At 41.2% G+C, this 19,334-nt stretch overlaps 1 protein-coding gene across 1 annotated transcript in view; it reads left to right on the top strand.

The window, feature by feature from the left end:
* Positions 1–19,334, top strand: part of JAG2 (jagged canonical Notch ligand 2) — a 67,966-nt gene that overhangs the window by 905 nt on the left and 47,727 nt on the right. The gene's annotated exons all lie outside the window — the stretch shown is intronic.

Here is a 19,334-nt window from a genome sequence, read left to right as displayed (position 1 = left end):
GCTTTCCGCGTGTCGCCCCCGCAGCAGCGCGCTGTCCCCTCAGGCCGCGCCGCCTTGTGCGCCGCACGCAGAGCGGTGCGGGTCGGAAGGGCCCTCAGGGGCCGGGCGGTGCGGGTCGGAAGGGACCCCAGGGACCATCTCGTTCCAGCCCCGCTGCCGTGCGCAGGGACAGCTCCGCTAGCCCGGGTTGTTCAAAGCCCCGTCCAGCCTGGCTTTGAACGCCTTTAGGGATGGGGCATCAGGGGAGCTGCAGGCAGTGCTGGTCCTTGTCCTTGGAGCCTGGATGCATCCTCCTGCTTTTGGGGGAGCTGGGTGCGGACAGCGCCCGGCGCTGGGAGCGGCTGCAGGGAGGGAGGGAAGGCTGGGCTCCCTGCCCGGCTGCAGGCAGGTAGGATCCTGCAGGGAGTTTCACAGCTGTTGCCCTCAGCCCTTCCAAGTGGGCCACGGGGTGGAAGCTGGCAAGTTGCGAGGTGCTGAGGAATGGGGATGGTGCAGTGCCCCGGCTCGGTGGGGAGATGCGTATCGGAAGCCTCGGTACCTGCGGGTTGCGTTTGGCACCTGGTGACTAACAGATGAAATGGCCCTTGCTGACCTCTCAGACTGTAGCTGGCGGGATCTTGGTTACTTGGAGAATGCCTGCTAGGAATGGTTAGGGACAAAAACTCTTCATTTGCATTTCAAGCTAAAGGAAGCCAGTCTACATAAATAATTTCACTTTCTGTGCTACCAGGGACCCTCCAAGCTCTGATGCTTGTGCCCCGCAAATTTAGGACTGAGTTTACTGCAGGTAAATGTTTAAAAATAAAGAAGGTAGAACTGATAAATTTTTCCATGCAGAGGCACTTAAGTTCTGTTTGCCAGGTTGGGGTGTTTTGATGGTCTTTGTTGGTCCTGTGCCCTCTTGAACTTGGAAATGTTCCTGTTAATGGGTATAGTCGATACCATAAACCCAGGGTATTTAGAACTGTGTTCTTAAGTTATAAGATCAAAGAGAAAATTAAGATTCTTTCTCCTCTTTATTGGCCGTTTAATACAGACTTGATGAAATCGTAAACTCTTGAGCAGGAGATTTCAGTAACGTTAGCACCTCAAACTTTGTATGTTATCTGCATGAGGAAGTAAAGGTAATTTAACTCACGCTTTTATTTTGCCAGTTTCTAGTATTGCTACTTGAAACACAAGGAGAGTTTGATAATCCTTGCACTGCAGGTCCCTAAGCCCAGCCTTCTTTGAATTTTTCTCTGTTGGAATAAGCACATTCTTACCTTGCAGCTGCCGGATATTGTTCTGTGCTCACCCAGTCCCAAGTCAGGCCTGTTTGACCTGCCTCTTGCAGGTGAACTACCACAGTGTCCCCAGCCCACACTGCCCTGTCTGCCGCTGTTTCTTGTACCGTTGGCTCCAGCATTTTGAGGGAATTGAAATACTCAGGGTATTTCTTTTTTCCACCATTTTTTCCCTGCAGCTGTTGCAGAGTGGGCTGTAATTTATTTAAACAGTGCCACTGCAGTCTAGTGGGTGGTTAGCTGATTTTTGGACAGTTTACTGAATAGTCTCCCAGCCCACCCTGGGTTCTAAAAATAAGCTGTGGAGTAGTTTTACTTACAACAGTCTGTGGATACACCTATGGAAAGAAGTCCCTCCTGTATGTTGTAGTTAGATCTTGAACTCTGTGTTCAGTCTGTTGATGAGGAACACAGCATCTTTGTCAGAGCTGTGCATACGCTGTGTAGGCTTTGCAAGGGGAGGCTTAATTGTAGTGCTAGTTTATCATGAGGGGGTTTTGAAGTAGATTGAGTTCCTGGGTTAGGTTTCAACTCCCTGGGGTAATTTCTAAATTACTCTCAAATAATATTCTTTCTCTATTCAAGTTTGCAACTGAGAAACAACAATATGGGCATAGTCTTTTCCTATGACTTTTATTTTTGCTGTACAACTGTAATGAAGTTACTGTTTCTTTAATATGATGGGAAGGAGCAAGAGTAAAGAGCATTAGAAATTGTGTCCTTCACTTATGAAACAAATTTGCTTTTGTGTTGGCAGTGAGAAGAGGATTTATTTCAGTAGTTCTAGCTGGAATTTTTAAGTTGCATGATAAGGAAAACCAGCATGAGTATATGCAGAGTTTTTGGTGAACCTCACCTGAATAAGTAACTCCCTCACTTAGAGACTAATGCAGCAATGTATAAATTGCTCGGGGTGGGAGGGAGTTTCTTAAAGTTTATGTGATACTACAGTGTCCCAAGCTAGCAGTAGCTGTAAAGCAAGTAATTTCTTGAAAAGTGATTTGTTTTGTTTTACTGATTTTTTCCTTTTTAATTTTATGAGCTAAAATCTTAAAGTTTGGCCAACTGTCTCTTCTGTAAAGCTGCAGTACCAGAGTTCAGTGGCTTCCAGTGTTTGAAACAGTGTCAGTTATCCAGCTTATTCCTATTTCCTGTCCTTTTTTTTTTAATATCATTAGTCTGATCTCTGATTTGCAAGAGGGAGCTTGGGATACTGCCAGAAAGTTCTTAAAATTGCTACCTTGGGATACATCATCCACAGAAATCTGGCAGTGGGAGAGGCTGAGGAACAGCTAGAACAATACAGCTGTCTTCTTCACCCACCTACCTCACATTTTTTTCTTTGCCTCCTGCTGTAAAACTTGAAGCTTAATGCTTGTTTGAGATTGTTAACAAACAAATGATGCAATTAAAATTTATGTGCAACTTTAAAGCAAAGAAGACAGAAGAATTCAAGTAGCTTTGAAGTTGATTCTGATCAGTTACAGTTTAGGCTTGTTAGTCCTGAGCATTTTTTTTTCCCCTAGCACAAAGCTGTTTGTTCAGACACTGAAGCTTCACAAATACCTGGCACATTAATATTTATCAGTAGCCATTGGCAGAATTTTAGATTTGGGGTTAATTGAAGGTTGCTTCTGAAGATGGTGTTTTAAAGTTAGCTGTTCTGTGGGATGGGGTATGTGGAACCATTTCTTGTACTCCTTTGCAAGATGCCATGAAATGGAGTTGTGTGTGGTTTCTCCTTCCACCCTGTTCTTTCCCTCAGGGAATTCAGAGTTTTTCCTGTACCGTAAATGTTGGTGTGGCATCCATGACTTCAGTTAATTAGTCATATAGAGGAATTGTTCTGACTAGTTGAGGATGCTGAAATCATGTATTGCAGTATGCACCATTGGCTCCTCTCAGCCCCTCTGTTTTTGAGGTCCTGCTGCGACTGACAGCACACCCATGGGTACTGCATACTCTGAACTCCCCAGGTGAACTTCAGTGTTCAGAGTCCTGGAGATAAGCAGAAACAAGGATTTTCACCTCTCCTTTTCCTTGGTGCTTAGCTAGGACTCTGTAACCAATGTGGAGGAGAGGTGGTAGAGGTTCAGGCAGCCCTTGCAAATTGCTTGGGTAAAGGGTGCCTTCCCTGCTAGGATTAGGCAACCAATTGATTTTTTTTTTTTATTTTTTAGGTACTATCTTAGTGTTTCTTCCTATTTGGAGTGTGACTGTAGCACCACTCTGTAACCTTCTGAAGTAATGTTAACTCTCAGGTAGATAAAAAAATGTGAATAATTTTAAAGTCCAGGCTGTGTGTGTTTCATCTGTGTGCAGTCCATGTATGGTTCTCATCCAAATACCTGGAGGGGTTGAATCTTGATCTAAAACATACACAGGAGTGTGAACCATCAAATATGTAAACCTGTTGAGAGGATAGCTTGGCTGCAGCAGTAAATGTTAAATTTCTTAGAAAGCAACCTGCCCCTTCCCCTGCCAAAACCTGAGCAGGAATACTTGACCTTGCAGCTTTATTGCTTAATGGGTACAGCATACTGCTTGACACTTTCTCATGTTGTCTGGTTAGCTGTAGGACTCTGCATCAAGCTCTCCCAGTGCTTTTAATTTGAGAGATGAAGGTGGTTAGGGCCCTGGAAGACATGTAGCCTTCAAGCTCATTATCTGGGATCCTTGGTGCCTCTAGGGAACTAGATAGCCTGGCTGTAGGAAATGCTATTGTCTATTTTTGTTTGGCTGGTAGACCCGCAGTTGGTCTACCTCCTGTCTCAACACAGTCACCAGTGCTCTCTGATCAGGATCTTGAGGCTTTGTAATGAAAATATCCTGGATTAGATTACTCTCTGCTCCCTGATAGAGTAAACATGCATCCTGTCATCTTGGATGACAACCCATCGGGACAGATATGCTTAAATTAGGCAGGTTAAAGTTAGGCCATTTAGCACTGGAAAAACTTGTGCATGGCTGTACCAGAGGAACAGGAGGTATGTTTTTTCTTATGAAAAAGATTACAATCAGGAGAGACACACAGCAAGCTTTACCTGTAATTAGTTGTTCTTTGCTCCATTGAAACTCCTTCTTAAGGAAGCTGCTTGCAAAAGCACAGTTCCGAGCAAGACCTGAGGGCAGGGAATAAGAAGTGAGAGCAAGACCTTATGCCAAAATGTGAAATTCACCTGGTTGTGATGGACTGTGATGTACATGCATCACACCTTGTTAGCTCAGGAAATCAGGCTGGAAAAAATAATCTAGTTGATAGCTTATATTGATGATCTACATAAATGTTTAATGTCTTATTTACCAGTAGCCTTTTTTCCCCGGGTGGAAGGCTTTGCTTTGACTTTCCCTCCCCAAACTTGGTGCAGCTTCCTACCTGTGTCTGGTGGGCTTGTCAGCAGACTCTGGAACTCCTGTGGAACTGCCATGCCAAAATATTTCATATTTTGCCAAAACACCTGCAGTCTTTGTGCTCATAAAGCCTTCCCCTGCTTGTTGCAAATCATGAACAAATACACTGTGAATCAGAAAACATGGGTCCATGATTCCTCACTTTTGGGGAGGTAGATCATGGAATTTATATGCTTTCACCTGCTCATACTGTATTTGCCTTGAAGCCTTTTTGATCAGAAACAAAAGGTTCAGGAAATGGTTTATTATAAAAATGATATCCCTTTGGTCTCAAGTGACACAAATGCAAAAGGTAGTTTTCAGGTTTTGTTTTGCTCTTTCTTAAAAGAAGATAATGGGATGATGTTTTAGAGAGTGACTTCAGCAATGCTGGGAAGTGACAACTCCAGTTGATTTCAATAGCAGCTGCAGGTGTCACCTCTAAAAAAGAACCAAGGCCTTAATGGTGACCACTTCAGAACCACTCTTTGAAAAAGGGATTTATTATTGGCATGCTGTGTGTGCCAGCAACTATTTGCAGCTTGCCCAGAATAGAAAGTCTAAAGACTTAAGTTTCATGTAACTATAGGAAATCTGTCTTCTAATTTTAAGCAGAAGTGCTCTTTGCACTCTTAATCTTTCATGCATTCATGTCACTAAATCTAGGATTTCTTATGTCTTTGAAATAAATATGCCTCAAAGGACAGTATTCTGCTAACTATTTGAACTTTATACCTTGAAGTTCTGGGGGTTTTTTTGAATGTCACAGAGATGGTCAGATAGTAAAGAACACTTCTATTTATACTCCTTGAAAGTTTCCTTAAATAAACATGTGCTTATTTATTGGAAACACTGAGGCTGAAGTCAGAACTTGCAGACGGAGTCCCTCACCTCCCAGCCACTGACAGTGTGCTTGTGCACCTCTTGTCAGCTTTCTAATCTTTATTCCAGAAGGTGCTCCAGGCAGCCTATCTGTGAAATGCTACACTCCTAGCCACACAGCTGGTGTGGGCATTAAATCTTTGACTGAAAATGGAATAGGTATTAAAGTAGTCAGGATTACTCTTACACGAGAGGATGTGAGGCAGAAGCAGAGCATGTTTGATTCACTGCAGTGCAGTAGAGGCTTTGTGCCTGGGCTGTTTAAAGATGTTCCAAATGCTGTTTTCTCAATTTAAAAAAATCTGCATAGGAAAGATTTGCTGGAGACATGACCAGTTGTAGCTTTAATCTTTAAACAGTCAGGTTTATCTTAAATGTAGTTGGGTGAAATTCTAATTGGTTTGTGTTATATCAGACTTATGATATTTGGCCTAATTAGACTGTGTTCCCACTGTATTTTAGGTGGCTTGAGTGATCCTGTGAAGCTCAAGTGTGAGTGTAGAGGTTGAGGGGCTCTGTGTGGCAGAAGCTGCCCTCTGTGTTTGAGGCTACTGCTTGTATTTCTTGTGCAAATGCAGCTTTGGGAACTATTGCAGGTTCGCTGTTTTTTGGTACAAAAGCTGAAAAAAAATTAAGCTTTTGTCAAACTATTAATAATGTGGAATAACTGCATTTTCTTAATCTAGAAAATGCCAGAAATGGTCTCATGAATTTTTAGTATATTTGTTAATATATATTTTTGTCACAAAGCTTTTCTGTATGAAGGGAGATTTGAGACAGATGTGTAAGGTAAATCATGATTTTGTTTTTCAACTTTGAAAATTACTTTTGTCCCCTGTGGGCCAACTCTGTTGAGTAATGCCTTTGCGTCACTTGATGTAGGTGAGATGAGTGGAATTCATCTTTTTTTGTGTAGTCTGACTCCTTTGCTTGTTTTTCCTCTAGGTGTTGCTTTGTGTTGGCTCTGAAATACATGCTATGAGTGTACTTTAAAAACTATCCTAAGTTCATAAAGCAGCTATGATCACATTGTATACTTAGTCATCTGCAGGAGCTTTAGGTTACTGTGTGCCAGAAAGCTTGTCTCCCTGCTCTTCTGAAAACAGGCCCAGTGTTTTGTCAACTCTCTGTGGGTCCTGCTTGTGTTGCCTGCTCTGTTTCAGAGCTGCTCAACCTGAAGAGGAGACATCATCAGAAAGTGACCCTGCCTTTTCTGCCAGCACACCCATTTGCTTTCCCTTGTTCCTCTGCAGTTGTAGCTGCAGTAATTCTCTGATCCGGAAGGAGCTTGAGAGCGTCAGTTGGGAAGGAGAGAGGCTGCTTCAAGGAGTGAGGAGTGAGGATATACTGGCAGTGCTTCCCACTACTTGATGCTTATCCATTTGCTTACCTGAAGGAGAGTTGCTGCTGTTCCTTGGCAGTAATTCCATCATTCCCTCCCTCTCCTGCACTGTGCTAAACCTCTGATGGGCTTTTTGCTAGAAATCTGCTCTGGCTTTGGTCAGTGGGTGTCTAAAACGGGTTAATCTCCGGTTAGAGGTGGCTGCTGGTAGTCATGTGCTGTCCATTCAGTGCTTTGGAGCTGTTCAGCTCTCACAGGAGCAGGAGGTGTAGCCTGACCACCCCACCCTGCCCCTGCTCCCAGGACTGGGGCATGAACCAGTGTGGGTAGGTGAGAGCATCTCTGCCTGTTCATGTTAGACACCACTGACCTTCTGCCTCCCGTGGGGTGGTGGGGCCCTCTGGGAGCTGCTCCTTCCCCTCTGTGCACCTGAACAGACCTGTTGGGAGGGAACAGAGCTGGGGAGAATGCTGTGATGGCTCTGGTGTAGATCACCAGAGTCAGGGAGGGGTGGCCATCCCTGGTGTAACCACTCTTTTGGTGCCTTTGCTTACTGTACAGGAAAAAATACTGTGTATAAATGATTGAGTGCTGTCTTCAGCAGTCTGTCATGTGCCCATTGATACTGCAGACAAGCAGCAATGCTAGACTAGGACTGAACAGATGAGTTTATTTTTTGATTACTCCAATGCTTTTGCTTTTTTTATTTTTTTTTTTCTGGTCTGATGGCCAGACTCTGCTTGAAGATAGTTAATTTTAGAAGTTCAGTGTATGCAACATAGTAGACGCATTTCAGCATCACCAAAGACTTAAATGCTATTCAGCTCTGAGAGAAATGCTTGCTATTTACCTGAAATGTCACTACCACTGCTTTTGCTTTTAACCATTTTTCCTATTATTATATTTGGGGAATGATTTACAATTATAAAATGTTGTTTAAGAGTTGAGCTATACCTTATGCTCATTTGTTGAACCATTCCCAAGGGTTTTCTTCATAGTTGTAGCTAGCCTTTAATTTGTATATAAAGGAGAAAAATGAAATATATATTTTATTATTACTGTTTCAGATGGTAAATAAAGTGTAAAAGGCATATTTAACATGAGGATCTTCTGATAACAAGAACTCTGAATCATGTAGTAAGCCTGGATTTTATCTGTGGTTGCAGTGACTGTTTACTCCTCAGTAGAATGCTACATTAGATGGAAGGGACAAGGCATTTCAAGGCTAAATGACAATCTTAGTCTTACTTGATTAGAGCTTGCAGAGGTTGCTAAGAAACAGCCTAATAGTCCTTGAGTAACCAATTATATGGCCCTAGGACAGATGCACAGGTGCTCATTCTCTGAAGTTGTTTTTTTTTTTTTTTGGTTGGGTTTAAATTTTTAAATCTGAGATAAGGCTGGAGTATTAGTACACAAACTGCAATCTGTTTACATCCTGCTTTGGGCTTGAAAGTCCTGATTATATATATCTTGCTCCCAGCAGGATATGTTCTGGTGGGCTTTGTTTAGTATGTTACAATTTGATTATTATAACATTTAAATTATTGTTACAGTGCTTCTTCTAGTTCCACATAATCCACTGTGTCTCTAGTCTCTCCAGTACTTTCTAGTACTGTGAACATACCATCTTAAATAACTTTAAGCATGTAACGTTCAAACTGGATAAATTTTACATTTTCAGACTCTTAGTGAATCTTAATACTGATGCAGTATCCTATGGTGGATAGAAAAATATCCTTACCCCTTCATGCAAATTGGAGAGAATTATTGTATGAGCTAACAGTTAACTAAAGCATCAAATAGGGTTCTTTCCTCTTTTCTTTTTTTTTTCTTTTTCCTGAATATGTATGATGCTGTTTATAGCATTGCAAAGTTCAACAGTCTACTTTGCAAAGACAGAATCTACACTCTTAATGTAATAGGTCCTGGATTCCAGCTGGAGAACTTAAGATCTAATTAGGGAACTTGTTCATACTTGGAAGACTTGATTGACATATGCTTTAAGCAGTAAGTTGAGAAATATTTAAATAGCTTAATTATTGATCTTCAGTTAATTTACTGAAGTAAAAGCTTTTTAGAGTGTGCAGTTTTTGGTACTGTTTAGTGTTCTTCCTACTGACTGAGGACAATTTTAACAGCACTTGTCTGGTAACCTGTGCTACTGCTTAATAGTTTTAGCTGCTGTGCCTTTTTTTTTTTTTTAATAGTGGTGATTTTGATAGTTCTGACTCTCTTATGGTACAATGACATGATTTTCCTTGTATCACAGCATGGAATTTCTACTGTAGCTGGGTACATGAAATCAGCAAAGTCTAAAAGTCAGACTGTGCTTACTTAGACTGTATAGGGCAGGTATATCCATGTGCTGCCCCTCAGTGTGACTGGTTTTTGCAGACCACAATGACCTGATAGCACCTCTGTGTTGGTTATAAACTGTTGTTTAAATCATGTGTTTATATATAGGCCCAGAATATTTTAGTGTTGTGTTTGGCTGTTGGGTACCTTTGTCGAACAGTATTTTTCCATGATTCATCCACACATATTGGTGCTTTCTCCTAACAGAAAGTGAGGAAGGGAAGGAAGTAGGGAAAATGAAGTGTTTGGACTTGCACAGACGTGTAAGGTGTTGGCTGTCAGATATTTAGTGCTCCTGCAGTGCCTTCTGATGTTTGCTGTTCAGCTGTGATAGCTTCAGGGTTCTGGGGAAACTACCAAACTATAAACCACACATCTCTTGTTCTGGAAGAGTGAAGGTCAAGTGGTTGCCCAAACCCAGCTGGTGGCAATTCTTCAGAGGTTAATTTGCAGAATTCAGATTCCCTTTATCTAACACTGTGTGTCCCAGACTTGGTCTGAGGGCTGTCAGAATGTTAATTGTCACAGGGCTCAGGCAGAGGTGCAAACTGTTGTGTATCACCAGAGCTTCTCAAGCTGCTCATATCTACTCCCAGATCACTGCAGATGTAAGGTAAACAAAATAACTTTGGCTGACAGGAAAGATAGTCTTGGCTTGTGGCAGCTTGCTACCAGTGAGAATTTGTTTGTCCCTAAGCCATTAGGATGGATTTTAAAGATTTGGTACTTTGTGAATCTTCAGCTTGCCAAGGAATGTGGAGAAAGTTGGAACAGCAGGGAGTCAGTGGCAAATGAAGTGCTGAAACTGTAAAGTAGTCACTGGGACATTTTTGGTTTATGGCCCCAGCTTTGGACTTACAAAATTACTCTGGCTTTTTTTAATGTTGGCCTACTTTCCATGGCTTTGTTGTGTTCTCTATTGATACTCATGCTTATGAGGAAAGCTATAACATTGTTACCCACCAGACGAGTAACTAGGGGTCAGCAGTGAAATAAATTTGAAGACTTGCTGACATAATCTCCCTTTCATAGCTTCTAGATCCATGTTAGTGGGAGGAGAAGGAGAAAAAATAGAAAAGCATTCTGAATTTATATGCTTAGAGTAAATTTGCAGGGCATGTGCTTACTTTCAAAGGCTGCTTCATGTACTTTTCTACCATTGTTACAAAGTTTTCCTTCCAAAGGTGTACCCATTTGTGGTTTTTGTCTGATTCATAATAACATAAAGCTATATCAGATCCCCTCCAATTTACATGAATCTGGAAGAGATGATTGGATATTGAAGTTCTGATGCTGCTTTGTTGGGATTGATCATGTCTTGGTTGTTTATATTCAAATAGCTTGGAATGGTGGGCTACATATGCTATTTTATGCTGTGTTTCTTTGCTGCTGTAAGCAATTAATTTTTAATAGTAATTAAATCCATTGTAGTGGTTGGTGCTGCAAATGTGATAAAGATTTACTGTAGCCACAAAGCACTGCTCAGAAGATTCAGTCCTGCTGCTGGGATATGATTGAAGCATTTGTTTCAGGAATGTGTTTATGAACTTAGTTTTTTCTCAGCTAAACTCTGGCTCTACCTTGTATATTTAACTTTGTGCATAATCCCTGTTTAATCCTTTATTCAAGTTCCTTGTGTGTGTTGATCTACATGAAAGAACTTGCACCCACTCTTAGAGTAGTGATTCTTATTTTTCTGCTCAACTTATTCCTGTAAATTTACAGAGAAGTAAAATAAGGTGTTTTATTTCTGATTGTGTCCCAGCCAGCTTCTTTAGCATGTGCAGAAGTTGAAAACTGAGCTGGTGTTTTGCTGGGGGCTGAAATGAAGGACACCTTAGGTGTGTTGTCCCTTTCTTTTGCGTTAATGACACTTCTGTTACTAGCCATGAGCAGTTCTACACCGTTTGATAAGTCCCTTGTGGAAATGTGAAGTTCAAATTGACTGAAGTTGTTGTGTGACTCAATGTAGCAATAAAACAGAGAAACAGAAACACATTATTTGTGTTTCTTATTGTTGAGAAGGCCTGTGGTGATACCTGTGCTCAGAACCAAAGCCATGGGAGGAAAAGAATGGATTTTGTTTAGAGTTGCATGAGGGTTTGAGCCATCAGCTGCTGCCACCACTGTGGCCAGTGGAGTCTTTGTTTGGTGTCCCCTTTCAGCTGTGGCTGCTGCTGCCCAAGGAGCTCTGGAGGTGACTCAGTTGGGTAGGACTGATGAGGGAATTGAGGAGGACTTAGAAAAACAGTGCCACAATCCCTGCTCCCTTGGGAACAGTGGTTGAGTGTGGGCCTCTCCTCTTCCAAAGGCAAGATATCTAGAGCTCATTAGCTGGGATTGGTTTTGTGGGCATTTGCTTTTTCAAAAATGAAGGGAAAGATTGCAGTGCTATTAGCAGCTAACATTATTTAAAAGGGTTAAGATTAAAACACTACTCTGTCTTCCTGGGGTCTTTGCATACATAGAACTTGAGGGCATATCTTTTTTTTATATATATTTGCTTACCTTCTTAGTATGCATATTTCCAATACAAAAGGGAGTGCATGCAGGTGTTCTGTGTTTAGAACAATAATTAAAGTATGTTATTACATAGTTAGTTTAATTCCCTCTTGACTTCAAGTTGAAATTATAATGATGCATGGCTTCAGGTGCCCAGAGGACACTAATATCCATGCCACATGGAGTGCAGAGGGGAGGGGAAGAGCAGTATTAATTACCAGTTCATCTTTGAATTCTAAATATTAGCATAAAACAAGTCTTGCACTAACCGTTAATGGGTCTTCATGGTTGTTACATACACTTCAAAAGAGACAATCTAGCTGTGCTTTCATTAAGGCAACAAGAAAGTGTGTGTATAATGGGTTTAATTTATCTTGGACTTCTTCCAAAACTTTAGGAAAAGAGTAGGACGTGGATACTTGGTTAATATCAAGTTTGTCTGAAACAGTTCAAAGGTGGTAGCAAGGCTGAAAGCTTCCTCTTAAATCTAATAGAGTGATGTTCAGATGGTCCCCAAGTGTCTGCCTGGTAGTGTACTTGTACACATCTCTGTATCTAAAAGTCTTTTTTTCTTTGTTCCCTAATTTCATCAATACTTTCTTCTGTTCTTTGCTATTGGATTAACTGGGTGGATTTCTGGAAAGTCCCACTGCCAGTTCCAGCTGTGGTGGAAAGGACTGGAGCTTATGACCTGTGAAATCATGAAAGTATCTTAAGATATAGCTGGATTATTTTCTGTAACATAATGATTGGGCAAAATGTGTGTTGATACTTAATCCTGTGATCCTCTATCTAAACCAGAGGATTCTGATTTTTTATTTTTGGTCCACTAAAACTGGATACTAGCAAAGAAACATCCACTGGAATTGCCACTCTGATACTATACATAATTTCTGATTTAATTTTATTTCTAATCTCAAAAATCACACCTTGTGTCCTCCCTGAATAGGATGGAAGGCTGTTATTTAAGGTTCAAATATGTTTTCAGGATTGATGCACATGGGGTTAATTTAATTTTTTTGCACTAGAACTCTCAAAAAGAGAAGTGCAACTGGGGGATGTTAACTAGGCTCTCCTGTTTGAGAGAGGCAGAATACAAACTGATATTTGTTTGGCAGTTATTAGGTAGGCTACTAGGCTGTTGTCTCTTCCTTTTATATGGTTGTAGTGTTCCATACCAAATCCTATTGATCTGGTTGGTAGCTGTTATACTTAAAATTGTGTTGGCAATTGGCTGCCTTCTCTACGATTTAATTTCTTCTAAGGTGTAAAAGAATATCTTGCTAATCCTATTTTATATTCCAGTATACTTTCAAGAAACCTCACTGGGACAGGCACAGTAACACCCATATCAAAGGATACCCAAATATTTGTTAACTTTTAATCAGACTACACAAAGGTTTAGTGTATATAGATAACTTGGGTAAATTAGCAGAGGGGAGCTGTGCCTGTAGGAAGAATGACTAATGATTCTTCTATAACTGTTTTGTATTCTGTGCTCATCATTAGCTCCTATCAAGTACTTGAAACAAAGCAAAGTGATGAGCAGGCTGGTTTAAGACTGTTTTCAGGTGGATTTTACCTTGTGTACGTGTCATTCTTCTCTATGGTGTTGATTTTTCTTTCCCAGTGGCAATATATAAACAGAGCATTGCTGTGCTCTGGCTGCTAGGACAAGCTCTCCTTTTTTGAGGCTCTTTTCCACATGCCTAAAGCTTTTTATGGGATGCTAGACTTCTGCCCAGCAGATCTGAGGAGGTTGGAGTAGAATTGGTGAGCTGGGCCTCTTTTACCTGGAAGAAAAGCAGTTTCACAGAGCTTTCAAAGGCTATTGAGTTTCTGCAAGTTTTTCTCAGGACTTGTTGGAGACCTGCAGGAGAAAGTCTTATGTGCTTACTGACAAAAACTTGAGGCATTTTTTTCCTTACTGGAGAGTGTGAAAAAGTTCAAATGAAAAACATTACCAGCAGTTGGTTTACCTGTATATAGGTATGGCTCCAGGAGACCTGTGATGTCTTAATTCCTGCTTCTCTACTCCTGTTAATTTTGGTCTAAAATGCATCTCCTGAGGTCACTAAGGGTTCTGATCTCTGCTCAAATTCCAAATTTGTGTTGTCTGAGGCCTGGGCTGAGCCTGTAGCAACTGCCAGGCACACAGATACTGAGGCCCACCCGAATGGCTAAAAGGGTGTATCTACTGTTTCCATTTATCAGGAGTACTTCAGGGGTCCAAGCAGAGTATCTAGGAGCATCTTTTGGAAATCTAGCTAATTAGTCTGGTTTGCTCTAGAGAGAGAGAGAAGAGACTGGCTCTTCCAGTAGTTTGTCTGGGATCTTGTGTAATGACAAGGGTTCTTTATGTGATTTTAAGTTGTGTTTTATGGAGAGTAATGTTGCATTTGGGGTGGTTCAGTCAAGTAAGGGAAGTCCTGCAGCAAGTCTGTGAGTGATTTTTACTTTTTATTCCCTTTGAAGTCCTAACAATTTTTAGCTGTTATTTCCAGACTGTCACAGATGCTCTTGCCTTCACAGCTTCTGTGCCAGTCATGCTAAACTAATCTTTGCCTTTCCTTTTCTATTCTTCCCCTAATTCTCCCTGGAGAATGAAGATGCTGTTTTGTTCCTTAGGCTGGTTCCTGAGTGACTGAGAGGCCCAGCTTTTAATGGGGGAAGTATTTCTTGCTTACTCTTCAGCTGGTATGGAATAACATGTGTGGCTGGTGTGACACTTGGCTCAGTGACACACGTAGACAGTGCAGAATCACTTTCTCAGTGGAGGAAGGTTAATTAGGAATAGCACTACCCCTCGTATGTGCCACATGGAAGCCAGTAGGGGTTGGTTTTGGCTAGTGTAAACAGAATAGCTAAAGTTTGGAGAGGAATTGTGAAATTATTTCAGTTATTTTTCTGTGTAAATCTTGGTATACCAGTCTTCTCCAAAACAAGTAGTGTTTTTTTCTCTTACAGTTAAACCAGGATTTTTGTCACAAATGCGCTGATGAATTTTTGTGTGAAAAATTGCTATGAAATCATTAAGCTTTATTTTCACTTGACACTTGTCAATCTTCTAGTGCAGTAAGTGCTTGCTGTATTTGAGCATTTCTGTTGTCTTGCCTTGAATGACAGTATGTTCTGCTTTGTGTCACCTGACTTAATCACTATTAAAAGGCTGTCTGGATTACCTTTTCCTCAGGGGAAGTTTCAGAAGCCTACAGTCTTCCAAACCTTTATTTTAAATAATAAGATCTCCCAGTTAGTAGATTTAGATCAGCTTGTCTTTTTTATCTGAATAGCATCTATTGCATTCACTGCAACAGGTACCTGACTAAATAGCATGCATGGGTTGGTGATTTCTGCATTTGTTCTATTTCATGTGACATTTCAGTGTTGCAGAAAGGAGAATCTTGATTAGATTTTTCAATTATGTCTTCTTCTGTCATGGTTTTCAAATAGAAGTTCCAAGATAAAATTATAAATTTGATTTAGAATTGTGCTTTGTTTCTCCTGGCTTCCTTTTCTTCCTCAAACACTGCTTGGTCACAATTTTGATTATCCTGGACAGATGGTAATGGCTCAGGCAGGTGTGCAAGATTCCACAGTGTAATTATTTTATTAATTTTAGCACTGTCTTGTTTTAATGTCAGCCATCAGAAAAAGTGAAATGCTTGCTTCAAACCACACCTGTACTGGAACTGGAGTTCAGGAAATATAAACAAATGTTCATAGGATGTCAAGGGCAAGAATATAGAAAACTGCTTGTCATTGTCCCTAGCTTTGTTTTCAACATGAGAGCCTCCAGAAATAGTTGTGGTTGGTCTCTCCAAAGTATTTGTGCCAGTTTGCCCTTGGACCCACAAAACTCTTAAAACCACTTTTCCCTTGGGCCACCTGTGTAACATTTTGCCAAGTTGTGCCTAAAATGCCATCTCCTCTGACTTCACCTCTTCTGGCCATGACTCCTGTTAGCTTCCTTTCTTACCTTTTAGCTCTTGCCAAGACCATGGAAATAGATTATTTACTCCTGACCCATCCCCAGGGAAATAACTTGATCCTTTGTTCCTTCTTGCATTTCTCTGGACCTTTGATTTCTACAGTCCCCCTTCTGTAAGATTTTTGTTTTTCTCTAACTTCTTTTCCTATCCAGGGTGCTCTTTTCAACAGACTTCTAAATATTAAGTAGTCAAGACATGGAAAAAAGTGGGAGGCAGATCTCTTGCTGTGATCAAAGAACTTGTGTTGAGTTTGTGAAGGGAACTTGCTTAGCTGGGAGAAGCTGCATGGCTTTGGTGGATTGAAGGAGTAGCTGGTTATAGTTATCAAAAGATCTATTTAGTGAAACCTTGCTTATCAGTACACATTTGCACAGAAGAACAAGGTCACAGGTGTCATTAACCCAGGGTTGTGATGGGCTCTGTGAAAATTAGTTTACATTCAACAAGGTTGGAAGTTAAAATGAGATTTGCAATGCTGTAGTCCTCCTACAGCAGAATTCAACAAAGATTCTGAAGAATACAATGGAAAGAGATAAGAATAAGTTGTTTAAAGACCACCTAGAATGTCATTGTTCTAGTAACTAGAATAAAGTTACTGGTCATTCATCCAAGATGAAATTATTTTTTCATAAGCATTAAACTTGCTTATTCAGTTGGAAAAAAAAATTCCTCCTTGATGTATTGATTAAAAGCCAATTCTTTTGTTGAGACTTGTGTCACAGAGGAGGTGCCTAGAAATGGCACAGGCAGAAGGCATTTGCAGTAAAATAGAAGTGTTTCAAGAAAACTGACAGCTTATAGCATGAATTGGTGTTAAACATTGAAATTCTTGTTTCTTGCTGGAAAATATCAGGAAAGGCAAGTTATCATGGAGTCCTGAGTAGCTGAATTTTCATTGATGGTTTCTTTTTTTTTGTTCTGAAAGTATATAGAAAACAGATGATTTCTAAGTCAATCCTATGGTGTTTGCTGAAATTTAAGTGGCCACAGTTGGCAGCTCAGACTTCATAGTTGGAACTTAATCTCCCTGAACACAGCAGAGATGTGTACATGCTGGAATCAGGGGAAGGGGGATGGATAGGGTGGGGATGAACAGCAGACAGCTATAAAAAGCAGAGGCAAGCATTACTGCTGTTCCCTTGGACTAGCATTACTGCTACGTGTGTAATGGTGAAAGGCACTGCTTTAAAATAGGGAGGGGCTCTTCCAGGAGCTGAGAGAAGTCGGCAGATGAGCTCCTCTTCAGATTAAATCCTCACGTGACTGCTGCCTGGTCACATCTCCTGCAGTTTTTTTAAATGAGAAGCTGATTACTTGTTTCTGGTGCTGTGAAAACTGTTCCTGGGGTGCCTGTTTCCTTTTTCCTCAGGGATGCTGCTGCCCTGGCTGCAGCAGCTGTCTGACAGGTGCTATCAGAGGTCAGGGCCAGTGCTGAACCAAATGTGCCATCTCTGACTTGCCATTTGTCACAAGGTTGACTTGGCTGAGATGTGCTTTGAGTTTCTGTCTAGGGTGCTAAGTTACAAGAAAGCTGTGGAGTCTATTCCCATGGTTTAGCTTCCCATATGTAGATGGATCTCCTGAGGGCTCTCACTTTGCTTTTATGTGGTCTGAGGTGACTGTGTTAATGTCGTGCCTTGAGGAGATCCAGTCTGTCATGGCATTTTGGGCTTTTGTGAAAATGGTTCTGTTTCCTACAGGCAATAGCCAAAGCTAGTATTTAACTTGTGATGATTTTAAGAGCTCCACAGCCAAAATGTTTGAGGTTCCTTGATATATAAAGACCCCTTCACACTGGGAAACTCCTGCTGCATTCTGCCGCTGCAGGAGGATCAGAGTATCTTCAGACTTCTGAAGATCTTACTACAAATGTATTGTCTGGTAAGATATGTCAGGATCCTGGTGGTTTGATCACCCTGGAGAGAAGCACACTGCTCCTGTTTTGTAAAACACTAGGCACTGCCAAATGGGTGTTGTAATACCCCTTTGAGTTCCTCCTTCAAGTTGTTTTATCTTTCAGATGCACGCAGCTGGTTGTTGATAGGATTACCTCCACCTAGTTGCTGGGTAATTTTCTTTACCTGAAGTGAGTCTCTGCCTGGGTGTTAAATTTGATATATTTACTCCAGGACTGACTCTTATTCACCTGTTGTTTTTATTTGTGCTCTTTTTGCAATGAAATTATCTTAATAGTCTAGATTTCCCTCTGCCACCCCCACATGCACACACACATACACACTCCTCCAGCGCAGGTTTTGCTTAGTTTGGTGGAGGAGTGGAATGAGTGTTCAGACTCATGTAGGAGGAGATATCAGCCTGTTGTCTGTTAACCATGGCAAAAAATAGCCCCTCTCAGCCCTCCCTGGTTTTGCAGACTTCCTAAAGTTTGTCAGGTGGGGCTAATTCACAAAGAGTTCCCCTCACACAACAGTAGGGCTCCAGAGTTTGTAAACATCATCTTGCTTTTGTGACTGGGCCAAGAGGAGTATAACTGCAGTAATTGCTCTCAAATAGAAAACTTGAACTTGCTCAACTGCTTTCTGCTATCTGCTGCTGATGTTTGCAGGACTCTAACCCAGGTTTCCACTCCTAATAAAATGGGGTTGTTTGGCCCTGATTTCCAATGAGAAGGCTTAGGACTCACTATGGTCACTCCTTAAATGAAACATGAAGATGTAAAGGATGGTCATCTTTCTGATTTTGCATGGTGCATGGTCTCTGAATTCAGCAGACAAGTTTCTTGCATGCAAGTGGATGAAACATCCTTCAAATTTCAGAAAAAGCCCTTTACCCTGTCCCTGCCCCCAACCCCCATGTTCCCTCCCAAATGGGGATGGTTTACTCCTTCAGTAAAGGTCCCTATTATGACTTTATAATGTCTGTTTTTAAGAGATAAACCTGAACCCCTGAACTTGTATTGACTATGAGTCCTCGATCTTCTCAGAGTCTTTCTTCATTTTTTCCTTATTCACTTTCCACCTCTGGGTTATTCATGAGGAAGTTGTATGAACTTGCTGCAGAGTTCCTGGGGAAGGAAATGGAATATGCTTGCCTTGAAGTCAGCTTTTTCCATGCAAGCAGGCTGCCTGGGGGAGGGGGAGAGGTGCTGAAGCAAAAAAAGAGGGGGGGCAAGCCTCCAGACCTGTGCTTGTCTCACTTGGCTCAAAGTTTCTTATGAAAGCAAGTGTGAGAATTGACTGGGCTGATCAAGACTTAATGGACTTGGCTGCGAGAAATACTGGTGGTGGCTTGTTCCAGAAATTACAAAAATTAACCTGCAGTAAAACTAGTGATATGCTATACAGTGTTTGGACATTTGAAATGTTTGAGTACAACCGTTTCCTGTGCTTGACTGAGGTTTCAAAAGAAAGAGTATTTACTGGAGATGAGACCCTGCATTTATTGTGTGACTGTAGAACAGGAAGATAAGGTGGGCTTGGGATTTGTTTAGGAGCAGCACTTTTTTCTGCTTCATAGCTGATTCTTAAAGTGTTTTTCTGTGTAGACAATCCAATCAGTCCTTTAATTCATGTGAAATTAATAACTTTTTGCCTGTTAGCATAAAAGTCACAAAAGAATGTT

This window comes from Geospiza fortis, unplaced genomic scaffold (genome assembly GCF_000277835.1).
Source record: "Geospiza fortis unplaced genomic scaffold, GeoFor_1.0 scaffold23, whole genome shotgun sequence".
In the NCBI taxonomy this organism is placed as follows: domain Eukaryota; kingdom Metazoa; phylum Chordata; class Aves; order Passeriformes; family Thraupidae; genus Geospiza; species Geospiza fortis.
The sequence above is the reverse complement of the archived record's forward strand: the minus strand, read 5'-3'. Positions and strand labels throughout refer to the sequence as shown.